Source organism: Mercenaria mercenaria, chromosome 16 (genome assembly GCF_021730395.1).
Source record: "Mercenaria mercenaria strain notata chromosome 16, MADL_Memer_1, whole genome shotgun sequence".
NCBI lineage: Eukaryota > Metazoa > Mollusca > Bivalvia > Venerida > Veneridae > Mercenaria > Mercenaria mercenaria.
This window is the reverse complement of record NC_069376.1, coordinates 10,000,001-10,010,000: the sequence shown is the minus strand read 5'-3', so window position 1 is coordinate 10,010,000 and position 10,000 is coordinate 10,000,001.

Sequence of the window (10,000 nt, the reverse complement as noted above, 5' to 3'; positions counted from 1 at the left end):
TGATACTTTGTTGGAAAGAACAAGCTAGTACCTAAGTTAGAAGAAGCCGAAACGGGTTCGAACATTACTAACCGCACCTTTGTGTCTTGCATGTCTTACCCGAGTTTAGCATGACCCCTTCAATAATAAAAAAAAAAAAAATAGGATTTCGAAATTTGATCACCCCCCGACTCAAGATATGCACGCAGGCATCACGTGTTCAAAATTACTGAAAAGTTAATATAAAGATTTGTTTGGAAAATTAATGTGCCCGGAAAACAATGAACAAATAAAAAACCAATGGGTCCCCAGGCTTGTTTTGTGAAAATTTGCCATTTTTTGAACAAACCCACTATTGCTGAAACTGCCAGCGATTTTTCAACATTTTCATAATTTTCTGCTTATTATAAATACCACCAAATATAAGCATAAAGACAACAAATAGTGTTCTAGCATAATACATGTAATCATTTGGTCTGGTTCGCGCCATTTTTCGTCCAAGCAGGTTTTGTATTCAAGCGGTCTTAACATAAAATTTAAAAGGAAATACAAAACAAGATTTCTTTTTATTTGTATCAATTATTGTAATGAATAGTATTACAAATATGACTATGGTATAAAATTACGTATATAACGAAAATATAAAAGAATAAACCCTATAACCCTGTTATACGGTGTTCCGTTTGGACAATCGTAACTTTTTATTTAATACTAAATCGCGATGCGCGATGGTACAATGACCAAAAAACGCGAATCGCACGAATGATGAAACAACGATGGCACGATGATGAAAAGCGATGGTGGGGATGGTACATGGTGAAATGTCGCATTTTTCATCATCGTACCATCGCGTTTTTCACCATCGTATGATCGTACCATCGTGTTTTCATCCATCGCACCATCGCATTTTCACCATCGTACCAAAAAATTTATTTTTTTATTTATAATTGAATATTAATAATCTGAGTGGGGATATTGTCTTATCAATAGAAAGTTAATTCAGTGTAATATTATATGAACAACACTGCCTTTGTACTAAAATGCGCCGTCAAACGGCAAGATACATGCAGGCATGATTAATAAACATTTGATTACTGATAAAACTTTTTTAAAAAAAAAAATTATTCTATTAAGATTATTCATTTTTAAAAGATTCTGTCACATTGTTTCAACAAATGTTGATTCCACTTCAGCTGCGCAGAAAGATGCGCATAAAAACTATAGGAATTTCCTTTAAATCGACCTGGCGGGGCGTGGCTTTGCGACGGTCCACTGCATTATCATGCAGTGATTTTGGGCTTTCTTTTATTTCTATTCGCTGGCCATTTAAAAGCTCGTTTAAATGGGTCAGCCGTGTTGATGTACTTATAAAATAGATTTGCCCGGTTTATAGGTCGATCAGGGCTACGGATATGTATTGTATTTTGCCATCAGAATATATCTATAAAAAATGCCTTCTTCCCCTTCCGTTTGGAAACCCGTCCATATTTAAAAACACGTTTGTTTATTTTATGGACTGTATAGTGGACGCAACTTGACCCCGATGGTTGACCTTTGTATCCTAATACATAATGAAGCACAACCTATTATTGAAAAGGAGTGTACGTAAAACACGAGCTGCATGAGAAATTTGGAAAATAAATTTTTTGTAATTATAAATTAGTGTATTGAAAGTTTTACTGATCAAATGTAATTATACATACTTTGATAGTGCACTGTATTAAAACTAAATCCATATAAATATCAGGGCCCCTCCCCAAAATCACCCTTTATTTCTACAATGAAATAATCGATATGAATAATCAGCTGAAGGTCAACCATCGCGGTCAAGTTGCGACTACTATACCTTACATTGTAAAAACTGTACAGTTTATTTTAATAAACATCATCATCATGTTTGTAAACATTAAAAATTGCGTTTTGTAACCTTAACACAGGGTTCAATATTTAAGTGTGTCTTGTATAAGTAACATGTGAGCTCAAGCTAAAACAAAACAGAATCAAAAAGTAGAAAGGTCATTTTGCAAGTAGAGAAATTTTGGGTTGAAAACGTGTAAACACGTATGACCTATTAATCGAACTGTACCTTTAAAACATTGTCATGACGTCATTCATTTGTACTCGCTGTACTGTATAATATTGGACTGCTTTCGATGGGACTTAGTACAGTATTTCCACGCGGAGTCCAATATTTATAGGTTATTTGCTTTGTATCGGGTAATATGCACGAGTATAGAAATACATATAGAGATCCTAGATTTCTCTAGATTGTAATCAAATGAAAGTAGTCCAATATAATAACACGGTACTGATAATAGAAAGGAAAATTAATATAAAAACTATATTTATTATGTATAGATCTAGATGCCAAATAAATATGTACAAATCGCAAAATTTTAAAAATGCTTTATACATTGTTTGCATGCGTCAACGTAGTTTTTACTCCCTAAACGACAACTTCCTAGAGCAAAAATTTCCGCAATTTTGGTTCACGTTTTTCCAGGTTCAAAAATTGTGCAAGAATTTATTCCTCTCTGTTTAAAAGCAGTTTTATAAGACACGCCCGGTAATCTCCAGAATCATAACCTTTCGGTTATGTATGAAAATGCCTTTGCTGTGATTTCCGGTTATGACGGTTTTTTAAACGTAAAAAAACAGTGACACAGGTAGGAATTCTTACGTTTTCTTCCTAATAATACCATAAATTAAAAAACCAGCTAAAATGATTGTCAAAAATACTTTTGTAACTTTGGAAAGCGGGATAAACCCGCAACCAAAAAACAACACTACTTTGGCTTTACATAACCGAAAGGCTATTATTCTGGAGATTACCAGGCGTGTAAGACAAATCACAATAGTTCCTTGAGGCCGTACTGTCAAGGGCCCTTTTTATCATTTTGTGAAGTTTCAATGCCCTGCCATTAATACATTGCAAGTAATGCTCCGGACAAGCATTATTTTGTATAATAAAGGGAGATGATTCAAAAGCTAGTTAAGGTAGAGTTATGGTACTTCGACACTGCTCTTTGTCTCAATGGCCTCTGTGCTTATGTAAAAATTCAATAAAATGCTGTTAATACTTAAAAGTCTTTTCAAGTCATACTTCGGACGGACGGACGGACGGAAGGACGGACAAAGTGGCAATTGTATGCTCCCTCTTCGGGGAGCATAAAAATAATAGCAATAATAATTTACGATTTACGAAGTTAAGTGAATCATTGAAATCCCTCATACATTTTTTGTTATGTCACAATCCACATTTTTCCGAATTTAATCCGTACATCTGTACATAGAAAAAAACTAAGAAATGCTTAAACGTTTCTGAATGTTCATGTAAAAACCCCTGTAAATGATATGAGCCGCCCATGAAAACCAACATAGGCGTTTGCGACCAGCATGGATCCAGACCAGCCTGCGCATCCGCATAGTCTGGTCAAGATCCATGCTGTTCGATAACAGTTCGTCTAATTGCAGTTGACTTTGAAAGCGAACAACATGGATCCTGACCAGACTGTGCAGGTTGGTCTGGATCCATGCTGGTCGCAAAACCACTATTTTTGGTTTTCTCATGATGCAGCTTATATTTTTGTTGGGGGATTGACAGTTACAGTTCATTTTATTTGAGTATTACATCCGTTTTAAAAAAAAACAGTTGAAAAAACGGATGTTTTTTTTCAAAATATAAACTTTTATAGCACCCTACGTAGAACAATTGCCTTCATTTCTTGTGTTTGAAGCAGTGTGAAGCATTTGCTAAAATTTTGGGTTCATTCTCGGAAAAACTGCAGTTAAGGGACACTTACTTAAAACTGCTACATAACCTTATTTTTGGGTCGCAATATCTTTTAATTTTTTTACTCGTATATTTTATTTTAATTTTATGCTACTTTTTATGAAATACTGAGAGTATAGTGAAAAAAATCTAATAAATTTTCAAAGTGAATGATACCAGATATATTTTTCAGTACTCCATTTTTGGGATTACTTAAATATATATTACCCTTTGGGTGCCCTCAGCACTTAAAAGAGTAGCTTCGGTGCATAAATAAAATTGATATCGAAAGCAAGTTTTCCTTAGTTTTCAGCTTCCGCCTCGCCACTATGCGTCGTGCATTAACCAGTTAAAACGAACGAAATAATATCACAAGTTAAGCCCAGTATGATTTGGACTTCCCCAGTAGCTGTATCCGATAATATATTAAAAATGTTGTTCGTAAGTCTTCTTGCACTAAATTTGAAGATTTGTGGGCAAATTCATGTCCCAACCCAAACAAAAACTGTCATTGAACTAATAAATCACAACAGTATATTGCCAGGCATGCAAACAAACAACCCATTTTCTCATTAAGTGCACATGCAACAGTCATTTTCTCCAGCTGTCCGATTCCAACTGCGCTTTCAGTGTTCAAAGCATTATCCTCATCCGCCATACTCTTGTAAATTTTAACACAAAGAAAGTTTCCTTTCTAGATACAGTACGAGTTTTTCTTCAAAAGCGCCTCTTACAGACCATTGAGACGTAAGAAGCCGTTTCGCTAGGACGAACACCAATATGGTCTTAGCGAAACGGCTTCTTACGTCTGTAAGAGGACACTTTTGAAGAAAAACGAGTAACTGTATCTGACTTATACGACGATAATTGTACAGAATATATTAATGTATGAATAAATACAATGTAAATGAATAGATTTTCTTTCGAAAGATAAACATTAAATCACTATCGTGTGCCTTTCTAAATATACTGTGTCAACTAGCGACATAACCCGAAATTTTCGTGCATTCAAATTTCAAACGGGTGGCTGTATATGTGTCTGTACATTGGTATACATCACTGCATGATATACTAGTTCTAAAAATGACATACGCTTTTTTGACGAGGAAACGAACGAACAGGACGAAATCCTAGACCTCAGTATACCATCCTTGACTGTTTTCATTGAGACATCGGAGCTCCGTTGCTGGATGTGTCATTTTGTAATGTAGGTACGATATATTTTATCTGTTTATAAATATTACGTTTCAACAGTTTAATAGAGATTTGTTGTGATTTGAGCCGTGCCATGAGAAAACCAACATAGTGTGTTTGCGACCAGCATAGATCCAGACCAGCCTGCGCATCCGCGCTGTCTGGGCAGGATCCATGTTGTTCACTAACAGTTTCTCTAATTCCAATAGGCTTTGAAAGCGAACAGCATGGGTCCTGATCAGACTGCGCGGATGCGCAGGCTGGTCTGGATCCATGCTGGTCGAAAACTCACTATGTTGGTTTTCTCATGGCACGGCTCATTTTAATCTTGGACTTCGTAAAAGGGGTCTATAATATCTGTTAGCAATACACTCGCCTTAATGTTTTAAAAACAGCTTGTTAAACGGAAAAAGGTCACAAGAGAGGAAGTGAGCTATTCAGGCTCACAAAAAGAATGGTTACTAAGCTCATCTGAGGACATAATCATGCTCTTTGAGGGTCGAAGAATGCCTGCTCCGTATTTATATTGATAACCTTGCTAAATCATTGCGTATCTAACTTGAACACAATACTCAAACTAATATCACCAGACAGAGTGTTATTTATAAACAAATAACAAATTGTTTACTTTTCTGGTGAGAAATTAAAAATATTTAGGGCCTATTATAAATAATATTTGATTAGGTCTAGAAAACAGTCGTTCGTTATCGCTTATCTTTGTTTTTGGATAAAGGCAACCACTTTGAAATTTGTCTCTGCTTGAGCTTGAGGAAATACCATAAATATATATAAAAAAAAACGGCACGGTAAGAATGTTTAAAAAATTGCTATTAAGTGCCAGCTATTGGAAGTATCTCGCCATTCTGAGGAAAGGCGTCAAATTGTAGTCAAAATATTACGCATATCTTTCTCTTCCCCCCAGCCCCCTCGCACCATTTTTAGCTTACCTGTCACGTAGTGACAAGGTGAGCTTTTGTGACTGCTTGATGTCCGTCGTGAGTCAACAATTTGTAACAAAATCTTCAGAACCACTGGGCAGATTTACACCAAGGAATGATACTTGCATGGGTGGCCCCCTTTCTAAAGTGTCCAAAGAATTTAATTCCACGCAGACCACTGGTTGCCATGGCAACCGAAAGGAAAAACTTTGAAAATCCCTTGTCAGAAACTTTTAGCCGGATTTAAAAGACATTTTGTAGGAATGATCTCTTGGTGACCCTATTGTAAATTTCAAAACCACTGGGCAGATATACACTAAATTTCACAGAAACGACGCTCCGTTGGTGCCCCTATCAATATTCCCCAAAGAATTAAATCCATGCAAAACTCTTTAACAACTTCAAATCCCCTAGCCAAGGATGTTACATGGAGTTTTCTTATGTTACGTGTGTCTAAGAAGTTTGGCGTTTTTTTGTAGTCAAAAAAGTTACACATGTTAAACCTTCATTTCTTAAATTTGACCGAAAAACGTCTTTAGTAGTGTTATAAAGATGTAACAAAGGTGTTACAAAAGGGTGTTACATGGGTGTTACTTATGTTACGGTGTCAAGAAGTGGGGGTGTTTTTCTAGTCAAATGTTACAAAATGTTACACCTCATTTCTTAAATTTGAAAGGAAAAACGTCTTTAGTAGTGTTATATAGATTTAACAAAAGTGTTTCAAGGGTGTTACATGGATGTTACTTAAGTTAGTGTGTCTGAAAAATGGCGTCTTTTTTTAGTCAAAATGTTACACATGTTACACCTCATTTCTTTAAAATTTTGGGCCCAAAAAAACGACTTTAGTAGCGTTATATAGATGTATCAACGATGTTACAAGGCTGTTACATGGATGTTACTTATGTTACGTGTGCTGAAAAGTGGCGTGTTTTGTAGTCAAAATGTTAAAAACATGTTACACCCATTTCTTTAAAATTTGGCCGTAAAACGACTTTAGTAGTGTTATAAAAGATGTAAACAAGGAAGTTACAAGGCGTTACATGGATGTTTTTTTATGTTACGTTTGTCTAAGAAGTGGCGTGTTTTTGTAGTCAAAATTTTACACATGTTACACCTCATTTTTTTAAATTCGGCAGAAAAAAAAGTCTTTAGTAGTGTTATATGATGTAACAAGATGTTACAAGGATGTTACATGGATGTTCATATGTTACTTGTGTCTGAGAAGAGGGCGCCTTTTTGTAGTCAAAATGTTACACACGTTACACCCCATTTCTTAAATTTGGCCGAAAAACGTCTTTAGTAGTGTTATATAGATGTAACAAGGATGTTCAAGGCTGTTACATCGATGTACTTATGTTACGTGTGTCTGAGAAGAGGCGCCTTTTTGTAGTCAAAATGTTACACATTTACACGTCCGTTCTTAAATTTGACCGTAAATACGTCTTTAGTAGTGTTATATGATGTAACAAAAATTGTTACAAGGGTGTTACATGGGTGTTACTTATGTTACGTGTGTCTAAGTAGTGGCGTGTTGTTGTAGTCAAAATGTTAATATGTTTACACCTCATTTCCTTAATTTTGGCAAGAAAAACGTCTTTAGTAGTGTTAATAGATGTAACAAGGATGTTACCCAAGGATGTTACATGGATGTTACTTATGTTACGTGTGTCTGAGAAGAGGCGCCTTTTTTTAGTCAAAATGTTACAAAATGTTATACCTCATTTCTTAAATTTGACCGTAAAACGACTTTAGTAGTGTTATATAGATGTAAAAGGATGTTACAAGGCTGTTACATCGATGTTACTTATGTTTCGTGTGTCCCGAGAGAGGCGCCTTTTTGTAGTCAAAAAGTTTCACATGTTACACGTCCGTTTTTTAAATTTTTAAAGTAAACCCTCTTTAGTAGTGTTAAATAGATGTAACAAAGTTGTTACAAAAGGGTGTTACATGGATGTTTTCTTATGTTACGTGTGTCTAAGTAGTGGCGTGTTGTTGTAGTCCCAAAATTTTTAATATGTTACACCTCATTTTTCCCTTTAATTCGGCAGAAAAACGTCCCCTTTTGTAGTGTTATATAGATGTAACAAGGAAAGTTACAAGGATGTTACATGGATGTTACTTATGTACGTGTGTCTGAGAAGAGGCGCCTTTTTGTAGTCAAAATGTTAACACATGTTACACCTCATTTCTTAAAATTTTAACGTTAAAAAAAGACTTTAGTAGTGTTATAAAAGATGTACATGGATGTTACAAGGATGTTACATGGATGTTACTTATGTTACGTGTGTCTAAGAAGTGGGGGGTATTTTTGTAGTCAAATGTTACACATGTTACACCTCATTTCTTAAATTTGACGGAAAAACGTTCCTTTTATAGTGTTATATAGATTTAACAAAAGTGTTACAAGGCTGTTACATGGATGTTACTTATGTTACGTGTGTCTGAAAAATGGCGTCTTTTTGTAGTCAAAATGTTAACATGTTACACCCCATTTCCCTTAAATTTGCCGAAAAATGAAATTTTGTAGGTTATATAGAGTATCAACGATGTTACAAGGCTGTTACATGGATGTTACTTATGTTACGTGGGTCTGAAAAAGTGGCGTCTTTTTGTAGTCAAAATGTTACACATGTTACACCTCATTTCTTAAAATTTGGCCGTAAACGACTTAGTAGTGTTATAGATGTAACAAGGATGTTACAAGGCTGTTACATGGATGTTACTTATGTTACGTTTGTCTAAGAAGTGGCGTGTTTTTGTAGTCAAAATGTTAACATGTTACAACCTCATTTCTTAAATTCGGCGAAAAAACGTCATTAGTAAATGTTATATAGATGTATCAACGATGTTACAAGGCTGTTACATGGATGTTACTTATGTTACGTGTGTCTGAAAAGTGGCGTCTTTTTTTAGTCAAAATGTTACACATGTAACACCTATTTCTTAAAAAATTTGGCCGTAAAAACGACTTTAGTAGTGTTATATAGATGTAACAAGGATGTTACAAAAGGGTGTTACAAGGATGTTACTTATGTTACGTTTGTCTAAGAAGTGGCGTGTTTTTGTAGTCAAAATGTTACACATGTTACCCTCATTTCCCTTAAATTTGGCCGTAAAACGACTTTAGTATGTTATATAGATGTAACAAGGATGTTACAAGGCTGTTACATGGATGTTACTTATGTTACGTTTGTCTAAGAAGTGGCGTGTTTTTGTAGTCAAAATGTTTTCACATGTTACACCTCATTTCTTAAATTCGGCAGAAAAAAACGTCTTTAGTAGTGTTATAAGATTAACAAAGATGTTACAAGGATGTTACATGGATGTTACTTATGTTACTTGTGTCTGAGAAGAGGCGCCTTTTTGTAGTCAAAATGTTACACATGTTACACCTCATTTTTCTTTAAAATTTTGGCCGAAAAAAACGTCTTTAGTAGTGTTATATAGATGTAACAAGGATGTTACAAGGCTGTTACATCGATGTTACTTATGTTACTGTGTCTGAGAAGAGGCGCCTTTTTGTAGTCAAAATGTTACACTGTTACACGTTCCCTCTAAATTTGACCGTAATACGTCTTTAGTAGTGTTATATAGATGTAACAAAGTTGTTACAAGGATGTTACATGGATGTTACTTATGTTGTGTGTTAAGTAGTGGCGTGTTTTTGTATTCAAAATTTACACATGTTACACCTCATTCTTAAATTCGGCAGAAAAACGTCTTTAGTTGTGTTATATAGATGTAACAAAGATTACAAGGATGTTACATGGATGTTTACTATGTTACCCTTTTTGGGCTGAGAAGAGGGCCTTTTTGTAGTCAAAATGTTACACATGTTACACCATTTCTTAAATTTGGCCGAAAAACGTCTTTAGTTAGTGTTATATAGATGTAACAGAGGATGTTTTCAAGGCTGTTTTCAAAAGGATGTTATTTATGTACGTTTTGTCTGAGAAGAGGGCCTTTTTGTAGTCAAAATTTTTACTACTGTTACACGTCCGTTCTTAAATTTGACCGTAATACGTCTTTAGTAGTGTTATATAGATGTAACAAAGTTGTTAAAAAGGATGTTACAAAGGATGTTACTTATGTTACGTGTGTCTAAGTAAATGGCGTG